This window comes from Pinus tabuliformis, chromosome 2_2 (assembly GCF_031772625.1).
Source record: "Pinus tabuliformis cultivar Carrire ecotype Pingquan chromosome 2_2, CPIR1, whole genome shotgun sequence".
NCBI lineage: Eukaryota > Viridiplantae > Streptophyta > Pinopsida > Pinales > Pinaceae > Pinus > Pinus tabuliformis.
In genome coordinates this window covers 1,093,014,836-1,093,037,443 of record NC_142300.1, presented here as the reverse complement: position 1 = coordinate 1,093,037,443, position 22,608 = coordinate 1,093,014,836, and the positions used below count along the sequence as shown (strand labels likewise).

Genomic DNA, 22,608 nt, shown 5'->3' with positions numbered 1-22,608 from the left:
AAGTATCAATGATCACATTCTTTTCTTCTATGCATCTCTTGAGTCTAGTAATTTCATCATAGAGATTATCCACATCTACAGCATCCTCATAATCATCATCTTCAAATGCCATTAACAGCTTATATTTATTACCTTGTTCATCTTCATCACTGTTTGATAAGCCATCACTATCTTCATGGGTATAGTAGCTTTTTTTATTTGCACTTTGTTTCTTGTTCCATTTAGCAGGTTCTTTTCCTTTATCCTTATAAGGACATTTTGCAGCATAATGACCTACTCTTCCACAAGCAAAGCATTTGAAAGGTAGCTTACCTCTAAACCTTCTAGAACCCCTTTGAAGATTTCTGACAAAATTTGATTCTTCTTCCTCTTCTTCTGGAACATGGCTTGCTTCATAGTAATCTTCTTTGCCTGATGCCTTAAAAGCAGCTTCCCTTCTGTCTGATGGACCTCCCTTTCTCATTTCATAAGCAGTTAGAATTCCATGTAGCTGAGACATAGTGAGAACACGGAGATTTTCCTTTTCTTCTATTGCAGATACTTTAGATTCAAACTTGGGGGATAATGATCTTAGAATCTTTTGAACTACTATAGTCTCTTTTATTTCTTCACCCAAATTTTTCATACAATTAACAATCTCATCTACCCGAAGAAAATAATTAGCCACACTTTCATCATTATACATCTTGAGAGTCTCATATTGAATCCTGAGAGTTTGAAGTTTAGCTTGTTTTACCTGTTCATCTCCTTCATAGCTAGTGATCATTTTGTCCCATATCTCTTTTGCTGATTTGAAGTGCATGACCTTCATGAATTCTGTTTGGGATATACTTCCTAATAGAGTACTGACTGCTTTTGCATTTGTTTCATACTGCTTTTTCTCAGCTGGATCTGTAGGAGTAGCTGAAGGAAAAGCATAGCCTGTTTCTACAATGTTCCAAACTTCTGTACCAAGAGATTGAAGATATGCAGTAACTCTTACCTTCCAATAATTGAAATTTGTCCCATCAAAAATAGGTGGCCTGATTGATGCTTCTTTCTCGTAGTTTCTCATGATGAACGATCTACCTTCAAGCGATCAAGCTTCTTTGAAGGACCTGCTCTGATACCAATTGTTGAAAATAATACTGAGAGGGGGGGTGAATCAGTATTATTAAGCAATTTAATAAATCTTCCTTATTTGATCTTTGAATTATTTTTGCATGTCAGTACCATAAAATAATGAGCATGAAAAACAGATAATCACACCAAAGAACACAAGATGTAAGGTGGAAACCCAATGTGGGTGAAAACCACCTGCTGCAATATGTCTCTATCTTCTTTCAATTTAGAAAACTTCTTTTACAATGATTTTGTACTGGTGCAGTCCTTTACCAGTACGCAGGCTGCAACCTGCAGAGAGCTACAACTCTCTCTCTTTCTCGTTTTCCAGTCTACTCCTGGAAGGGAGCTACAACCCCCTACTTCTTTTCATAAAGCATCAGTTGATCAACAAGTACATAACAGATATAGACCACTACAGATATCAGATCAGCAATAACAGAAACAACCCAGAACACCTTATCAACAGAGAAATTCAATCAACAGAACATCTTAAAACAAAGACGCAGTTTTCCTTTCTGTGGCCTGCGACCAGACGCCGTTAACTTTCTGCTACTCTGCGTCCACACGCAGATATCCTTCTGCTCCGCTGCGTGCCCACACACTGTTCCTGTGACTGCTCTGCGTTCTGTTGCTTCAGGGACGCACCCAAAGATACTATCGCGCCGCGTCTTTTGCTACAGAGACGCACCTAAAAACATTATCGCGCCGCGTCCTTCTGCTTCAGAGACGCACCTGAACCTTGATCGCCCTGCGTCCCCATGCAGGTCTCTCTCTACTGTACTGCGTCTCGGCGCACTTACCCTTTACAGTATCAGTGTCCCGGCGCACTTTCCCTTCACTGAACCTGCGACCCTGTTAGTGTCAGTCTTTCCAGCCTTCCTACAGTGATCAAATATGCTCTTACAAAGTGATTTTGAAGTGTCAAGGTCAAATTTTGTCATTTCAAAGAGTTTTCAAGCAAAATTTGGTCACTAAGCATTGGGTCTAGGGTTTGCTTTCATTCTGTTCAAAGTTGCCCAAATGTCAGTCTATGTCATCATTCAGCTGAGTGTATCATCATTCAGAGGGTTGTCATTATCATGTCAGTGTCTAATGAGTCATTTGACACCTTGTTCATGCTTCAGTTGCCACCCAGGCAAGGTCATTTCCCTCTCCTAGGGTTTTGAAGGCAATTTTTCTTGGATGGTCAAATCACCGGCAAAACTTGTTTCCTGATGTTCATACACCTTCCCCTATCCTTAAAGTACCTTAACAAACACTTCCCATCCCTTAGATCCGCCAAATTCCTCATTTTTGTACAAACCCTAGTTTCTAGCTACAACCTGGCAATTTTCTAGGTTGGGCCTGTGTTTTGCTCTTTTCGACCCCTTCCCCTCACTCAGTCACTGAGATTCCACTTTCTCCTGCTTCCTAACATCCCTCCCCACTCCCACAAATTTCCCCAAGAATTTAGAAGCCCCCTATCCCCTTCATCTCGCTCCATTTCGACAAAATTCCTTGCTTCACACATCGGGACAAGTCGCACTCAAATGATGTTCCAGAGCAATCAAAGATGAATTTTGGAAACCTGAGAGAGGTTTTTGTCCATAACATTCCAAAGAAGAAAAACCTCCTTCACGTTTTACACAGGTGTCATGGTTTGAGAGAAATGTCAAAAATACCGGCGAGAACGAAGGTGCTCCAAGGACGGTTGGCCAAAGCACAAAAATGAAGGAAAACTCCCGATCCACTCCAAATTTTGGTCAAAGCCTCTTTGAATGAGCATGGTACTTTATTGGGGACTCCCAGCCCAAATTTCAAGAAATTTGGAGAAAATTTTGTCATTTGTGAATTTTTTGTGCAATTTACAGGTTTTGGCCATTGGAATGGTCTCACCCCGGGTGAGACCATTTTGGAGGACTGCTCGGAATTTTGAAAACTTGGCATTTTTGGAAAGGGCATGCAAAGAGAAAAATTACCAATACTTGGGAGAAGCCTGATTTTGAGTTTTGAGCCTCCAAAAGCTCAAAATACACCTAAAAAATGACTTTCTGCCCACTTTTTGAGTTGCAGAAAGTGACCTTGGGAGAAATGGTTTTTGAGGGGTCAAATCAACACCAAATTCAGAAATTATACTTGGGATGGAAAGTATACAGGCCAAGATTTCCAATGAGCCATCTTGCACCTGATTTGGACCAGTGGAACCCACTCAAAAACAGCTGTGAAGGGGCGCGACCAGAACTTCCAGATTTGCCAGAATTGCAATTTTCGGTCAAAAAACACTGTTTTGACTATGGTTGACCATTTTTACTTGTAGATGATGGATGAATGTAATATTTTCATGGCACTTTGATAGGTTTTATCTTTCTTTACTCTTCTAGAAGCTTCTTTGATGTAAATAGTGAATAATTAATGCATGGATGAGTTAGCTAAGTAATAGAGGCAAGTTGTTGGGCTGCCTATTTTCTAGTTCTTAGTTTAGAATTAGTTCAAACTGCTCCTAGGAAGCTGAGCTCGACCCCTAGAGGTGGGGAAAGGAGTTAGATGGTCTAGGAGGTCTATATTATGCTCTCTCCTTCTCATTTTCATGGTTGGACTCTAGAGGGAGAAGTGCTATTGTATTTTTGACTTGTATTTTCTGCAATTTGAGGAAAAGGAAGGCCAGGGTTTTGCAGACTTCATTGTGGATTCTTGTGGATTATTATGTTGATGGTGTGTCTCCTACTGTTATTGTAAGTGTGTTTATGTGTTCCATTTCTTAATCTCTTGCTGCTATTTAAACAAAAGAAGTGATAAAGTTTGAATTCATGCATGCCATGCTCAGCTTTCAATTTTGTTTAAAATTTATGTTTTCCACTGTCTAGAGAGGATTCGAATTCATTGTTTTCCCTCTTTAGCCTCTCTTCTTTCTTCCCTGATCATCTCTTTCAGTTAAAGGCATCAGCATAGACTCCTACCTTGCCCCAAAGACCCACCTGCAAAAACTGAGCTCAATCCCCGCACCCTAAATTGCACTCCCTCCAATTGCCACCAAAAAACCCAAAAAATCTTTAAATCAACCCCCCTTATCAATTTACTAGCCTAATATCTTTGATCCTAATTGGTCAGCTTATTATATTATAAGATCTATCAAATCTGACCCGAGAGAGCCTTCTCATACCTCGTAGGGCTAGCTACGAGGTGAAATGGTTTGATGTAGCCTTGAGAGTTTGTCTATCTCAGCCTAGGTGAATTCCAAGCGCTAACATATTGGCGACCATACTAGGGAGAACATATTAATCGTTTGCTCATTGTCGTGTTATTTCATAAGTCTTAGACGGAGCCTGAAGTTACGCCAGAAGCCTTCGAAAACGCTCTTGTTTTACATCAGCGCAAGTAGATAAACGCTGCTTCAGTCTATCTCCGTGGGATTTGTGAACATAGCGCTTCATTGACACTTTACCCCAGTACATGTATCAAGTTCAGATCTGATTGTTGATGGTGAACAACGATCAGACACTTGAAAGGCTGAAGTCATTCACTTGGCGACTCCTTTCACTGAAGAATCCAGCAACCTATGCTTCATGGTGACTTCACTGCAGAGAGATCAGTAGCTTTGAGCTTTTCATGATGGACCTAATTGCAAGAAGATATGCTCCCTTGAGCCGAGATCACATCCCAGGTTTTCCAAATAAAATTCCAAAGGTAGATTGGTCAAGGAATTTGCCTACATTTAAAGATGATGGTCGGAAGGACGCTGCTCTACATCTGGTCAGATTTCACATGCATATTCGCAAATTCAAGATCGATTTTCCTGAGGATTGCTTGATGAAGATATTCTTGGCCACTTTGGAAGGTAGAGCCCAATCATGGTATGAAAGTTTGCCGCTTGCTTGTATTTACTGTTTAAAGGATTTTCATGCTATGTTCATTGAAAGATATAAGGACTCTTATCCATCATTGAATTTGGTTCATGATTGTTGCAATCATGCACATAATTTTATTGAAAGCCTTGAGAAGTTTTATGAAGATGATAATTTCATGGATGAAGAGATCATGGAAGCATTGTATGAAAATTCATTTCAGCAACACACAGAAATCTTAGAGGATACTTGTCAAGATCAGCAAGCTGAAGATTTCCATATGGTTGAAAATGAGGAAAGAGCAAATGTTGTTTCAGATTTACCCACAGAAGAAGACAGCAGCATGCAACCCATCAAAGAGAGCTCTACTGTTGAGATCATAGACGGAGTTTTGGATTCAGATGTTCATGAACAGCAAGGTGAGATCTTTGTGCAAGTAAGTGATGAATCTCCTTTCAATCGCTCAGTAATAAATGATAGTTTGAGTGCCCTATCATATGAACATAATTACTGTTTAAGCAGAAGAAAACAAAAGGCATTGTCTCCTTTGTCTGAAGAGGAGATAGATCGGCTTTTGAAAGGTCTTGTTACAGCCCAAGCTACAGCAGATTTGCAATGCACACATAGTCAGGAAAGTGTTGGGGAAAATTCTTCCTTTGTTGAAGAAGATGAGTGTCTTGTAGATCAGCAAACCGATAATGTTGTCCTTCACAAAGATGATAATCCCGCTGTCATATTATATGAAGATCACCTACCATATTGTCTTACTACTGAAGATCATAGCATACAGGATTACCTTTCAGATTCTTCATATGTTTCATGTGCCGAAATGTTTTTCCAAGAAGAGATCTGCTCATCTATTTGTTCAGAGATTTTTGAAGCCCATGAGCATACTTTTACTGAAGCACATGATGAAGACAGATCAGAGTTTGAAACAAAGGATACCTTGTTCTTTCAGCAGGAGGTGGCAGTGGCAAATCTTCATGTTTTTCACGATCCTCTAGTAAGTTTGTTGCAACCAGCAGTGATAGTGTTTATTGCAGTGTTCAGTGATGAAGGAGATCATGGTCAACTATGTTTTTGGATGCCCGGTTACCAGTATCTATTGTTGATCATGCGATCTGATTGGGAGAATCAATCAAGAAGGCATCTGCTTGATTGGTTGCATTGGCATTTTGATATAGTTTGATGTATATAGTCTTGTAAGAAACACCGGTGGTTGTCATCATGATTTCAAATCTTGATGGACTGCTGCCCTTCAAAAAGCTTTGTAAAGTTCTGTTTTAAGTCGGTCATGAGTCATTTGTGTTTGGTCTATTGAGTGAGTTTTTTCAAGTTATTTCAGTTTGCCATCGAGTCGGTTTGAGTCAAGTTTCAGTTAGGTTTCAGTCAAGTTTTCATTCAATAAATGTGTCAAAATTTTGTGTCAAAGGTGTAAATCATGACTCCATCGCCCAATGGTTGCAAGCACTGGTCTGCTCTCCCAGATGTCTAAGGTTCTTGGCACCTCCAAGGAGCTACCATCCCCATTGGAGCCAATGTTAGTGTCAGTCTTTCCAACCTTCCTACAGTGATCAAATATGCTCTTACAAAGTGATTTTGAAGTGTCAAGGTCAAATTTTGTCATTTCAAAGAGTTTTCAAGCAAAATTTGGTCACTAAGCATTAGGTTTAGGGTTTGCTTTCATTCTGTTCAAAGTTGCCCAAATGTCAGTCTATGTCATCATTCAGCTGAGTGTATCATCATTCAGAGGGTTGTCATTATCATGTCAGTGTCTAATGAGTCATTTGACACCTTGTTCATGCTTCAGTTGCCACCCAGGCAAGGTCATTTCCCTCTCCTAGGGTTTTGAAGGCAATTTTTCTTGGATGGTCAAATCACGGGCAAAACTTGTTTCCTGATGTTCATACACCTTCCCCTATCCTTAAAGTACCTTAACAAACACTTCCCATCCCTTAGATCCGCCAAATTCCTCATTTTTGTACAAACCCTAGTTTCTAGCTACAACCTGGCAATTTTCTAGGTTGGGCCTGTGTTTTGCTCTTTTCGACCCCTTCCCCTCACTCAGTCACTGAGATTCCACTTTCTCCTGCTTCCTAACATCCCTCCCCACTCCCACAAATTTCCCCAAGAATTTAGAAGCCCCTTATCCCCTTCATCTCGCTCCATTTCGACAAAATTCCTTGCTTCACACATCGGGACAAGTCGCACTCAAATGATGTTCCAGAGCAATCAAAGATGAATTTTGGAAAACTGAGAGAGGTTTTTGTCCATAACATGCCAAAGAAGAAAAACCTCCTTCACTTTTTACACAGGTGTCATGGTTTGAGAGAAATGTCAAAAATACCGGCGAGAACGAAGGTGCTCCAAGGACGGTTGGCCAAAGCACAAAAACGAAGGAAAACGCCCGATCCACTCCAAATTTTGGTCAAAGCCTCTTTGACTGAGCATGGTACTTTATTGGGGACTCCCAGCCCAAATTTCAAGAAATTTGGAGAAAATTTTGTCATTTTTGAATTTTTTGTGCAATTTACAGGTTTTGGCCATTGGAATGGTCTCACCCCGGGTGAGACCATTTTGGAGGACTGCTCGGAATTTTGAAAACTTGGCATTTTTGGAAAGGGAATGCAAAGAGAAAAATTACCAATACTTGGGAGAAGCCTGATTTTGAGTTTTGAGCCTCCAAAAGCTCAAAATACACCTAAAAAATGACTTTCTGCCCACTTTTTGAGTTGCAGAAAGTGACCTTGGGAGAAATGGTTTTTGAGGGGTCAAATCAACACCAAATTCAGAAATTCCACTTGGGATGGAAAGTAGACAGGCCAAGCTTTCCAATGAGCCATCTTGCACCTGATTTGGACCAGCGGAACCCACTCAAACACAGCTGTGAAGGGGCGCGACCAGAACTTCCAGATTTGCCAGAATTGCCATTTTCGGTCAAAAAACACTGTTTTGACTATGGTTGACCATTTTTACTTGTAGATGATGGATGAATGTAATATTTTCATGGCACTTTGATAGGTTTTATCTTTCTTTACTCTTCTAGAAGCTTATTTGATGTAAATAGTGAATAATTAATGCATGGATGAGTTAGCTAAGTAATAGAGGCAAGTTGTTGGGCTGCCTATTTTCTAGTTCTTAGTTTAGAATTAGTTCAAACTGCTCCTAGGAAGTTGAGCTCGAACCCTAGAGGTGGGGAAAGGAGTTAGATGGTCTAGGAGGTCTATATTATGCTCTCTCCTTCTCATTTTCAGGGTTGGACTCTAGAGGGAGAAGTGCTATTGTATTTTTGACTTGTATTTTCTGCAATTTGAGGAAAAGGAAGGCCAGGGTTTTGCAGACTTCATTGTGGATTCTTGTGGATTATTATGTTGATGGTGTGTCTCCTACTGTTATTGTAAGTGTGTTTATGTGTTCCATTTCTTAATCTCTTGCTGCTATTTAAACAAAAGAAGTGATAAAGTTTGAATTCATGCATGCCATGCTCAGCTTTCAATTTTGTTTAAAATTTATGTTTTCCACTGTCTAGAGAGGATTCGAATTCATTGTTTGCCCTCTTTAGCCTCTCTTCTTTCTTCCCTGATCATCTCTTTCAGTTAAAGGCATCAGCATAGACTCCTACCTTGCCCCAAAGACCCACCTGCAAAAACTGAGCTCAATCCCCGCACCCTAAATTGCACTCCCTCCAATTGCCACCAAAAAACCCAAAAAATCTTTAAATCAACCCCCCTTATCAATTTACTAGCCTAATATCTTTGATCCTAATTGGTCAGCTTATTATATTATAAGATCTATCAAATCTGACCCGAGAGAGCCTTCTCATACCTCGTAGGGCTAGCTACGAGGTGAAATGGTTTGATGTAGCCTTGAGAGTTTGTCTATCTCAGCCTAGGTGAATTCCAAGCGCTAACAGACCCTTCAGATGTAAATAATATGAAGACTTCAGAACAGACCCAAACAGTCAGATCTACAGATCTGATCATGCGCCATAGAGATCACAGTCCATTAGAAGATTCGCCCTCTTAGATCTGGACTAGATCTCACCAAATAAGATATTCAACCCAAGACACTTGCTAAATCCAAATGAACACCTTTGCTTTATATAGGCAAGATCCTCCCCAAAACATGGAACAATACCACGAGCCGACACCATAGAAACACAAAACCGTCGGCTATACCACACAAGAAACCCCCACGTGCTTTTCTCTGCCTTGAAATGTGTGCACTGGGTAGACACACCCCCTGAACGGCTGGCCGGCATCCCTGGATGCGGGTTCTGCATGGTATACCTGCGGGGACGCACTTTCTGAACCGATAGTCTGCGTCCTTCTTAATTTTTAACAAACTGAGAGCCTTATCACTGGAGTTGCCATCAAGTACAACATCTGTAACATACATTCATACCAGAAAACATAATGCCAACATTTACTTCTCGAGCAAATTCACACTTGGAACTCTTCCTTTAATATGAAAGAATCATTGATCATGGTTGTTGATTGTGATGTTTCCTCATTCTCTCTCATGATTAAGTATAGGGGTATGAGGTATGATATTGATATGAAAACATGTTAACTTCATTAATTGTATGGTTATACTTAGTTGATGTATTGTATGTTACGATAGTTTGAATATCATTGTGTGTATTGCATTCTTATGTGTGGATGCCTTTTTTGATATTTTTCATGCTAATGTGTTGTGCGTAGTAGTTAGATGTCATATTTGTTTTATCTAGCATTTTATTTTAGTATTATCTTTTTATACTATATTGCAAGGGTGATGATAAACAGCATGGTAAGTTGCTACCAATAAGATGTTGTAAGGATACAAGTAACAAGCTTACTAGCACTACAAGTTTTAGTATTCTCATGCACTCTATGGTGGGAAAATGTCATTGAGTTGGAGCTAAATGTTACCCACCAAAAAGTGGGTAAATTCTAAGATAAAAACCTTCTCCTCTTTAAACAATTGGCCAAAAAGTGGCTCCATATGATCAATACATAACATTATCCTCCACCTATTTCTCCAGTTAGATCTCTCTCCCATTTGGAATTTTTTCTTGAAGGAAGGCGGGTCATATGTAGATAGGTACATTAACCATTTTCTCAATCATGTTCTTTCATTTAATGTTATGGGCATGCTAATATGGATCATAGGGCAAACTGGATGATTGAATGATCTCTATTGTACCCTTGTTACCACACTTCACTTGGGAGGTTAATCTTTGACCCTAGTCTAGTGGGACCTCTTCTGAGGCCTTATGGTTTAGGAAGAGCACTACTAGGGAAGCATTTTGTAATGCAGCATGCCCAAGATAATCTATTCTTACCATTCTCCATCTCTTCCTATTATCCATCTCCATTCTTTATGTTAGTTGTCATTATTCATTTGGAATGGTACCTTCATCCACATTCTTGAGTCAGGTCCTGAAAACTTGGCCCCAGAGGTTGAGACAACTAAAATAAAGTTAAAAATATAAAAATATACAATGAAATAAATATGTAAAATGTAAAATATATCTCAGGCATTATTGAAAAAAACTGTATAGAATGTACAATGTAAAAGATGACTCAGACATTATTTATCACATTGGAAAAATCCTAGCATGATCTTTACTCTTCTCATTAACCATCACCTAATCCTTTAGAATCTAATCCTTCATTTAAAGAAATGAACACTTGAAAGTCCCATCTCTGTTGAGCAAGAAATTGCTACATATTAAAGGGGTATTGGAAAAATACAAAAGCATGGTTGGGATCCTAAGTTATGCACCCAATAAATACAAATCAATAAAACTAAAAAGTGCACCAGAAGGGTGGGAAAAGAAAAGTGAGGAAAGATGTAACTCATTCCTCCATGATTTCTTCTTCCTTACATCTATACACTTAGGTTGTTGGACCTCCATTAGTTGGTATCATGGCTATGTCACCCACTTTGAAGCCTTTCCCACTCTATTACCACCATTGTCATACACACCTATATATTGATGGGCTAACCTAATAAATGCCACTCCCCTTGGGGGATGGAAACAACTTATAGGCCTATTGACTTAATCATCCCTAATATAAGTGAGGTAACTTGCTTATATGTATTGATCTAGTTAGACATTTGAAGGTGAGTTTTGTGTGAAGTATTCTTGTTCCCTTAGCATTAGATATGGCTCACTATGATACTTTAATTGTTATTTTACTAAATGGTTATTAATCTCACTTGATCTTGAGAGGTTTTTATTAGGCAGTGTTATCGCAACTATGAAGAGCCCTTAAGAGATGGGATTGATCCCTTCCTACAACAATTTAAAGGTCAGTGTACCCTATCCAAAGAGTAGTTCTAACCTTGATGACGAAACACTTCCCCTCTAAAGATGAGCATTGGGTTATGAGGTGATTCAACATGGTACTTGACCCTCATATGTACTCTCATTTTCTAAAACACTAAGCTAATGATGTTTGAAATTATACTATTAGATGATGTGCGTAGATGGACCCAAGATGCCCCCAGGCTGGCCTTAATACTGTTTGATGAACATTACTTGTTCATGAGCCTAGATGATGGTTGATTATACTTGAGATGACATGGGAGGGTTTGCATGTCACCTTTCGACGCCAATGCTTGAGCATTGTGAATTCACGCCACTCCTTTGGTCCCTAAAAGGGTGACACAAGGTGTAATCATGATGAGATCATGGTTTTGGGGGCTCTTTACATAGGCATACCCATGCAACTTGAGCCTTTCTTGGATTTAGGAGCACTCATGATCCATTTTTTTCACTTGCTTGTGGCACCTAGAGAATTTATGGAGGATGACATCATGGTGGAGGTCACTATTTCCCACATGTGTTGGCTATTTTTAGCATTTATGTTAAGTTGTTGAGATATATTGAGGTTGTCTTCTGACTTCATTCTTGTTCAATGCTTAAGAAAACTTATTTTAGGGCTTTTCTTGTAAAAATTATGGAAATATGACAACTTATGCCTCACATATATAGATAAGTCCCTTTTTCATTTCATCATCATTCACTCATCACCGTCTCCTCTTTTTGAGAGTATGCATTAATCCTGTTATCTCAACTTGGAAAAAATACTATCATTTGTGATAAAAGTTTCTCTTGGATATGGTGTTTTGCTTGGAGTGGTTCCTGGGATTGATTGAAGAATTTCTTGTGGAAATTTTTGGTAAGTTTACCCCACATTCTCTATATTTCCCTACTGTATTTTTCTTCCCTAAACAAAACCCTTGTCAGGGTTTTTTCTTTTTACTCGTCTCTTGTTAACTAGGTCACCTCCTCTCCTATTAAGAAAACCTGTTTTTCTTTGTCCAAGCCTCTAGGGAGTGTGTGTAAACAATGATGTGAAAGAAATTATAATGATCAAAATACAACATCACTAAAGAGCTTTCTCTTGTTTTTGGTCAAATATTCTAATTTCTTGAGTTCTTATTTTTTCCAATAATAATGGGTAATCCCATGAACATATGCCATGGGTTTTGGCCACGAGACATGAAGATATGATAAAATTACAATCTTAAGTAGGAGATTATAAAATATAAACTAAGAGTTAAAGTCAACTCTAAATTTAATTAAATCAAACCATCAATTAAAAGTTTAAGTCTTAAAATATGTATCAATAGTTAGACTTCATTTTCTCCATTAATATGTCTTGATAAAAAATGTTATTAACTCAACCTAAATGATTTCAATTTTTTTTCAAGTTTCAACTTTTATATATAATAACATGATAAAATAACAAAGTTTAATAAAATTAAATTTATCCATATTTATTTTTTAAGAATAAAAACTCATATTTATTTTTTAAAGATAAAAACTCCTAAAAAATAAAGATAAATAAAAATAAGTCCAAGGATGACCTCCATTCCAAATAATTTGAACGATCTTTGAACTGTTTTTCTATCTTCAGTATAAAAAAAAAAAATTTCAAATCCTCTGAATCCCATGATGAAAACCAAATAGTATTGAAGAATCTTGTACCTTAATAATGATCCATATAGTGCCTCATAATAGTATCTGGCTTCAAAATGAATTATCGATGCCTTATTTTATGTATACTTGAATCTATCTTAAAAGTGAGCTTGGATCTAATGCCACTCTCTTTGTTCCTTATCACTTTCTCACAATTTTTTTATTTAAGTTGAACATCTTTCATTTTCGAAGATTCTCTTATTGTTTTCTTTGTGGATTTTTCTGTTTTGGATATGACATGTAGTGCATGCGGTTACTGTTCAATTGTTCCTAATATCTTTACCTTATATTAAATGTCTTTGTAAATATATTAAATGTATTTATAAATATTAGCAAAGTAATCACTGGAATTATGTTGGGGATTCTTCTGGTAAAATCCCAAAAACAAAAAAAACTAAACACACACAGAGGCAATGCTCTGTTTCCTTCTCTCCACAGGATCCTTTGCACAGGGAAGCTTTTAAAAAAAATGACTGAGAACAGAGTATTACACCACCATAAAAAGATTTCTATTCATTAAAATATAAAGCCTAATACATATTCATCCTCTTTTACTAAGAGGGATTCACCAAAAATACATTCAACAAAACTCTGTCTCCACTTGAGAATTTACACTGCTGGTGTGTAAAAACCCATTTACATTTACTGCTGTGAAAAGATTTTACATAAACTGCTGTAAAAATCCTTTTTCACTTACTGGTGTAAAAATCTTCTTTTACATACTCCAAAAAAAATTTACACATGCTTGCCAAGAAAAATTATATGCCTGCTCCCCTTCGTTTGGACAATATAAAAATTTACATTACAATCTGATTTTTCTTTGGGTTCGCACTGCTGTGCGGTATATGCTCACTGCTTCACCATAGGTCAACACAAAAAAAAACTTACTGAAACATATGCGCTCCCCTGTTCTCTCTATACGCACTGATGTGCATTCATTCCTTTTTCACACTACAGACTTACATTACAATGAGCGACTAGTTTTTAATGCACTGCTGTGCAACACCACCTGCTTTTCGCTGCCGCAAGCTCGTTTTGTTATATTCGTTGTATATTCATTAACACATTGCACTTCTGTGCAAAACTCCTTTGTTTCCCTTAAAAAAAAGTCAACTACATGAAGGCATATCGTATACATTTTAAAAAGGATATGATAATAATACATGCCGTGAAGAAACATAAATATTTACCAACTTTCTACGAATTAGGAAGAGTTCCATTTAATTCCTTTGCAGACAGGACTGGCGGTCAAACAAAATTTTATTTCACTCCACGCAATGTATTTAATTCGTTGCAGGCTCGTATGCATGTATGCAGGTTTCATTGATGGACGTCGGAGAACGACGAAGCAAATCGGACGGTTGACGTCGATTTCGGGAGCCCACTTCATGCTGAACATTAGCGTCCGAAAAGTCAGTTCTGTTGACGTATGCAGAGGACCACGTGGCTGCATTACATTGTATCGGAGTCGATTATACGGAAACTACTTTCTGATCGAAGGCGGTCCGATATGCTCTGGTGGTTTTGCTGAGGCGGTTTTAGGTGCTGCGTACTTGCTGAGTTGATGGCAGATTTGGCCTACCGTCGCTGTCCATGATTTTGCAGTCGCTGTCCACAACGCCTGCAGTTGGAATTAATATTCCAACACTCCCCTTTAATTTCAACTGCTGGGCATTCAATCATACTCAAACACTTCCTCACATAGAGGGATTCACCAACACTGCTGTTACAAAGACATCTTCCTTACATAGAGGAATTCACCAACTGCTGTTACAAAAATATCTTCCTCACATAGAGGGATTCACCAACTGCTTCAGATGCAGTTCCACAACCAATCAAAAGAGTCTTCCTCTTAACAGAGGGATTCACCTGAGACTGTGCCGACGAGCACCTTCCTCTTGACAGAGGGATTCACCTGAGACTGTGCTGAAGAGCACCTTCCTCATGACAGAGGGATTTACCACACTATGTTGAAAAGCATCTTCCTCTTGACAGAGGGATTCACCAAAAGACAACAGATCTTCCTCTTGACAGAGGGATTCTCCAACATGCCTTCTTCAGAGGCACTTCAATCTATCTCTTACATTCATTTAGCACATACGCGCTGCAGCGTATTGCCTTTTGTTTTCTCAACAGAACAAGTGCAAAGATTTCACGCTGTTGTGTTTTCTTTGCATTACATTTCACTTGCGCTACTGCGCATTCCCTTTCTGTTGTTTTCACAATGAACAACAACCAAAACTTCACGCTGCTGCCTGCTCCCCTTCATTGATTACAATCGCACTGTTGCTGTGTCTCACTTGCATTTCAGATGCAAACAACAAAAACTGCATTTACATTTACTGCTGTAAAGAAAAATTTCTTTTACATGCGTTGCTGCCCATTACATTTCGTTTCTTCAACAAAAAAAACTTCATGCTACTGCATTTTTCATATTCACATTGCTGTGTGTTTTTACTACATATTCTCCAACAACAAAAACAAGACTTACATTACCCTTTTCACTGCTGTGTGAAAAATTTCATTGCATTCTCAAACACTGGGCATTTACGCTCTGCTGCATTTTGCCCTCTTCTCATTTTCCTCTCACTGCTTTGCATTTTCATTGCCAATACAAAACATTTCCATCTACTGTGTATTACACTCACTCTGCTGTGAGTATATTTTCTCATATTACATAAAGGAAAAACTATGTTCCATTGCTATGCATTTCAATCCATGTGTTCCACACACAAAAGTTTCCACGCTGCCCCTTGTTCTATGTTCTGCCTTTGCACTATTGTGCGGGTCTCCTTGCTTTGCATTACAATGCATATACAATGCATATGATTCACATCAAATTCATCTTCATCTTCACTCACACACTGTTGTGTGTTCTACTGCTTCTCATTTTTCTTATCGTGCTGCTGCACTTCACATTTCAATGCTGCCCCTTTTCCTTCTCCGCACTTTTGTGCATATTGCATTGCATATGTGATAAAAAAAATTACATTTTTCAACACTGCTGCATATTACATTTCAGAGGGATTAACAACAAAAAAAAAATTTCATTTGCGCTCTGCTGCGCTGCAATACATCCTCCACGCAGTCTCCATACCCTGTAGATTTTTTTCTCTGCTTTTATGGCAGATTTAATTCCATATCTCTCCCCTATAACAAGATGTTCATAAAAGAATGACTGTTAATACAGTTCAGCAATAATGATCAATAATTACAGGTTCCCCCTTAATTGTATGCATTGTTTTCTTTCAGCAAAGTTTTCTTAAAAGAAACTTAGATCAGCTAGAGAGCTCAAGGGACTTTCAGGCTGTATTTCCTTCTTTCTCCATACTTGTGTAACTTTCTTCTTTTGCATGGATCTAGCTTGTGTAAGAGCCCATGTTAAGTTACAATCACGTGCCATATGCCCAATGTTATGACACTTGAAGCATTCAACATTGTTCATGAATAAGAATTCATGATTTCTTCTTGCAAAATTGTTTCTTGGAGGTTGTCGAAGACCATAACATCTATCTCTATGAAATGCTCTACAGTCTTTTGCCATATGACCAAAGTTTGAACAAGAGTAACAATAACCATAAAATGAACTTTGGTACCTGGGAGATGGAGGTTTCCTTGATGTACTTCTGAAGCCTTGCTGCCTTGAGATTCTTTGATGATAACCATTGCATCTTGCCTCTTTGACATCAGCTACATTTCTTCTTAGAGCTGGTTTTCTGCTTGGAGTAGGATTTCTTCTATTGTACCCATGATCTTTCTCCTTGCCTTTGCTGGAACTAGGAGCATCACCATATCTTTCTGGCTTCTTCACATCTCCTTTGCTTAAAGCATATTCATTCTTGTTTGAAGGTTCACTTACATACCCAAGTCCTGATTTATCAGATGGAGATCTGTGATAGCTGAGCATGTCCTCCAAGGCTTGAGAGCTCTTCATGATTTTGTTCATCCCTTCAACCTTTTTCTTGAGGAGGACAATCTCTTCTTCCAATCTTTCACACTCATTATTTTTCTTGGCAAGTTGTTCCTCAGTTTCTTCTTTGCTACGAGTAGCTTCAGCTACTACTATTTTAAGGGCAATGATATCTGACTTCATTTTGGAGATTTCTTCATTCTTTGCTTGACTGCTCTCCATTTTCTTTTCAGCTCCTTGTGCCTGCTTCCTGGCTTCTTGTAGTTCAGACTTAAGGGAGGAGACCTCTACCTTGTACTGTCCAATCTCTTCTACAAGCTTGTTCACTCTCTTGTGCCTTTGTTCAAGTTGACTTGACAAGGCGTCTTCCTGCTTCTTTGCTCTATTCAACTGATTTGTCATGGATATGACTTCTTCATGATGCTTCCTCTTGCTTTCATCAAGTTCCTTCTTAAGCTTGGCGAGCTCTTCATCCCTTTCTTTTACTTGAAGTTTGATGAGGTCAACCTTCTCACATTCAGCTTCTATGATGGGTTCAGAATTTTCTTCTTCACTGATGGTCATGGTCAGTGCTCCCTTTGCATGAAGGTCATGAAGTCTGTCCCATATCTCCTTTGCTGATGAATATTTTCCTAGATTCTTCTTTACAGAATCAGGCAGTCCATCCAAGATAGTCTTTGCTGCTTTTGCATTGTACTCCTTGGATTCTCTATCCTTCTTGCTATCATCAATCACTGATTCCCAAATTTCAATCCCTTCAGACTTTAAGAAAGTCCTCATTTTTATTTCCCATATATCAAAGTTCCCATCGAACCTTGGAACCTCAAATAGAATGCTTTCAAATAGATTGTTTTCTATTTTAATAGAAGAGGGAGACTCAACCTTAGGGGATTTGGACACTTTCTTCCTTGACCTTGCCATTCTTAACTATGTTTAAAATACCAGACTGTGTTTTTTAAAATGACTCACTGTTTCTTCAACAGCAACACAAGAAAAAAAACTTTGAGGAATACTTGGGTTCTTTTGCCTGAGACTTCACTCTGCTGGAGAAGATTTACTGCTGCAACAAAAATCTTTCCTTCAGCTTCTTTGACACCTTCAAAGAGCCTGAACAAGCTCTGTCACCATCAAAGAGCCTGGACCTGCTCTGATACCACTGTTGGGGATTTTTCTGGTAAAATCCCAAAAACAAGAAAAACTAAACACACACAGAGGCAATGCTCTGTTTCCTTCTCTCCACAGGATCCTTTGCACAGGGAAGCTTTTAAAAAAAATGACTGAGAACAGAGTATTACACCACCATAAAAAGATTTCTATTCATTAAAATATAATGCCTGATACATATTCATCCTCTTTTACTGAGAGGGATTCACCAAAAATACATTCAACAAAACTCTGTCTCCACCTGAGAATTTACACTGCTGGTGTGTAAAAACCCATTTACATTTACTGCTGTGAAAAGATTTTACATAAACTGCTGTAAAAATCCTTTTTCACTTACTGGTGTAAAAATCTTCTTTTACATACTCCAAAAAAAATTTACACATGCTTGCCAAGAAAAATTATATGCCTACTCCCCTTCGTTTGGACAATATAAAAATTTACATTACAATCTGATTTTTCTTTGGGTTCGCACTGCTGTGCGGTATATGCTCACTGCTTCACCACAGGTCAACACAAAAAAAACTTACTGAAACATATGCGCTCCCCTGTTCTCTCTATACGCACTGCTGTGCATTCATTCCTTTTTCACACTACAGACTTACATTACAATGAGCGACTAGTTTTTAATGCACTGTTGTGCAACACCACCTGCTTTTCGCGGTCGCAAGCTCGTTTTGTTATATTCGTTGTATATTCATTAACACATTGCACTTCTGTGCAAAACTCCTTTGTTTCCCTTAAAAAAAAGTCAACTACATGAAGGCATATCGTATACATTTTAAAAAGGATATGATAATAATACATGCCGTGAAGAAACATAAATATTTACCAACTTTCTACGAATTAGGAAGAGTTCCATTTAATTCCTTTGCAGACAGGACTGGCGGTCAAACAAACTTTTATTTCACTCCACGCAATGTATTTAATTCGTTGCAGGCTCATATGCAGGTATGCAGGTTTCATTGATGGACGGCGGAGAACGACGAAGCAAATCGTACGGTTGACGTCGATTTCGGGAGCCCACTTCATGCTGAACATTAGCGTCCGAAAAGTCAGTTCTGCTGATGTATGCAGAGGACCACGTGGCTGCATTACATTGTATCGGAGTCGATTATACGGAAACTACTTTCTGATCGAAGGCGGTCCGATATGCTCTGGTGGTTTTGCTGAGGCGGTTTTAGGTGCTGCGTACTCGCTGAGTTGATGGCGGATTTGGCCTGCCGTCGCTGTCCATGATTTTGCAGTCGCTATCCACAACGCCTGCAGTTGGAATTAATATTCCAACAAATTAAAAATCAAGTACACTTTCTCTCCATTAAATGTTAGATTCCGTTGTTTGATCTAGCAATTTATTAGAGGTGGATATGTTCCTTTTTAGCTAGAGATTTGGTACTCTCCATGGAGGCCAAGTATCCTTGATTTGAAGTATTTAGAAAAGGACATCACTAATGGAAAAGTTTTCCCAACATATTTAGGGAAGACGAAGCATTGTGTGTGAACGATTAGGATCAAACATTACCTGTACTTTGAGAGATTCTCTATAGTGTTATGGGATATATATATTTTGAATTAAAAGAAAGTTATATGAAAGGAGGGATTAGTCCCATGGAAAAATTCCACGTAGAAGACTCAGAATGGTGAAAAAAATTAGACTAATGTTTCCGAACTTCCTCACGCGGGAACATTTCACGGTTCAATTTTTCTTTACGTTTGCCATGAACGTTATCCGAAAATATTGGCAAGAAATGCTACCTACTTGGTTAAGTCTGCAGTTTTGCTTCAAGATTGTCCCAAAGATTAAGAATGCATGCTTCCACATGGTTAAAAGATATTAGTTGAAGCATAAATTCTGGATAAATTCTGAGCGTTGAAGTGCCCGATGTACTGTACAAAAACAGTGTTCATGGAGTATAAAATTTTGATAAAATTAACGGTTCAAATCATTTTGTTACTCGTACTAGCCAGATAAGGTGCTGGAGTTATCAGAATTAAAATCTATATATTGAGCTCCAAATGGTAGGATTTCTCAGATTATCATTGTTGCTGGGCGTGTTTTGAATTGAGGGTTTGGTATTTACAAAAGCTAGTCATTCAGTTTTGACAATGGCTCGGCATTATATGGCTGCGTTCTTAATTGTTACTGTTGTACTTTGATGGGCTGATTACGCCACAGCGGCATCTGCTGAATATGTGTGTGATCCTTCCAAGTATCAAGCCTTGGGCTTGAATATCAAGGATTTGCCATTCTGTGATAAATCTTTGCCATTTTTAGAGCGTGCAAAAGACTTGGTGAGTAGGTTAACTTTGGCCGAGAAAGTTGGCCAGATGGGTAGCAGCACTTCTGGAGTGCAGAGGCTTGGAATTCCCAAATACGAATGGTGGTCAGAGGCATTGCATGGAGTGTCTAACACTGGTCCTGGTGTCAAATTTGAAGGGTCTGTACCTTCTGCAACGAGCTTCTCTCTTGTCATTTTAACAGCTGCTTCTTTTAATGAAACTCTGTGGAGAACCATTGGAGAGGTAAATACTAATTGTTTATTAATTAGTATACATTTCAGCACCCAGTGGCCAATCAAAAATTTCAGTTCTAGGTTATTTTTGAAAGGATATTCTATGGGATGACAAATAAGACTTTGAATCGGATAGAATAGCGTTGAATGCAGGTGGTGTCCACTGAAGCGCGAGCCATGCACAACGTTGGCTTACCAGCATTGACATGTTGGAGTCCTAACATTAACGTTGCACAACGTTGGCTTACCAGCATTGACATGTTGGAGTCCTAACATTAACGTTTTAAGAGATCCAAGATGGGGTCGTGCCCTAAGAACTCCCGGCGAAGACCCTTTTGTTGTTGGTAGGTACGCTGTGAACTATGTCGGGTTTGCAGGATCACCCAGATCCCTCATCTGGGAGATTGAAAGTTGCTGCAAGGAAAGGCCAAGGAATCGGATATGGATAAAGCTTTAACAAATATGTATATCGTTCTGATAGACATTAGGTTTCTTTGAAGTAGATGAGCATTATGCCAATCTGGGGCTCAAAGACGTCAGCACTGCTCAAAATCAAGAGTTAGCTGTTGAAGCAGCCAGCGAAGGTATAGTTCTTCTAAAAAAGGATCGTTGCCCCTATTAACAAATCAGATTAAAAATTTGGCTGTGATTGGACCCCATGCTGATCCCACAAAACCTATGATAGGCAACTATGCAGGTACATTTTTAGTTCTCTTTCATTTGAATTACAGTTGATACCTCTAGATTTATGAAGTTTTGGGAGTGAAATTATTAAGGGTATGGTAATGATATGGTGTTGCATTGCAGGGATACCTTGTCAATACACCCCACCTGTACATGGGTTGGGAAAATACGCTAATGTTGTATATCGACCTGGATGCTTGGACGTGGCATGTAACGGTTCAGGATTGTTACCTGCAGCAGTAAAGGCTGCCAAATAGGCTGATGCAACTATTCTGGTTGTGGGGTTAGATCTAAAGCAAGAGGCAGAATCACATGATAGAGAGTCTATTGTTACCTGGATATCAAATGGAACTTGTAGCTTCAGTGACCAGTGCTTCCAAAGGACCAGTTATAATGGTTGTCATGTTTGGAGGTGGAGTTGATGTTAGTTTTGCCAAAAATTTAGACAAGTTTCAGGGATTCTGTGGGCTGGATATCCTTCCCAAGGGGGAGGAGATGCCATAGCTCAGGTCATCTGTAGAGCATATAATCCAAGTACTACACATAAATATCCAGTTTTTTAGAAAAAAAAAATGGGTTTTTTCATGTAGTTATTGACCCCTCTTGTTGGGTAGGAGATTTCTTTCTCATGATTCAGAAACTCAGCGACAATTGACTCAAGCAGAGCCATTATTTTTACATGACATTTAATTATTATATCCATGCAGGTGGTCGCCTTCCCATGACTTGGTATCCAGATTAGCATGGCAGATATGCACTTGCGAGCCAATTCAAGTGGATACCCGGGAAGAACATATAGATTTTACAAGGGCGACACAGTGTATCCTTTCGGCTATGGTCTTAGTTATACTAATTTTACATATCTGATAATATCTCATTCCCGACGAATATGTTGACATGTTAGTTGGTTGTTTGTTGATTAGGGGTCATCTTAATTGATTTTTTTTTGGGTCAAACTTAGTCTTGAATTTTATTCCATAGGTGCCCGTTTTACTTTAGTGATTTATTATTATTGATGTTTAGCATGTAATTTATTTAGTTTTTCAGAATATTGAGAACATTTATTATTGATGTTTACAATATAATTTATTTAGTTTTTTAGAATTTTGAGAAAATTTTTGCTTTTCATTTTTCAATATATTTAATTTTTCAGAATATTGAGAAAATCTCTGCTTCATTTTTCAGTTTCATTCTTTGTTCAGAGTGCATCCAGTGTAAGACTCCTTGAGAGCATCAGAAAAACGAGTTTACATAAGTGCAGCCTGTGTAAGACTCCTTGAAAACAACAGAAAAACAAGTTTACATAAGACTCAGTAAGAAAGCAGCAACATGATTAAATACAAAGACTAAACCTCTTTGAGAGAGCAGCGAAAGAACCAAAAAAATCCAACTACACGAAGGGAAGAGGAAACTGACTAAAAATAATCAATTCCAAATCCG

The 22,608-nt window shown here is 38.5% G+C and overlaps 1 pseudogene; it reads left to right on the top strand.

The window, feature by feature from the left end:
- LOC149197206 (putative beta-D-xylosidase 5) overlaps positions 1-22,064 on the top strand; it is a 29,228-nt pseudogene extending 7,164 nt beyond the window's left edge.
- Positions 22,065-22,608: the final 544 nt, after the last annotated feature.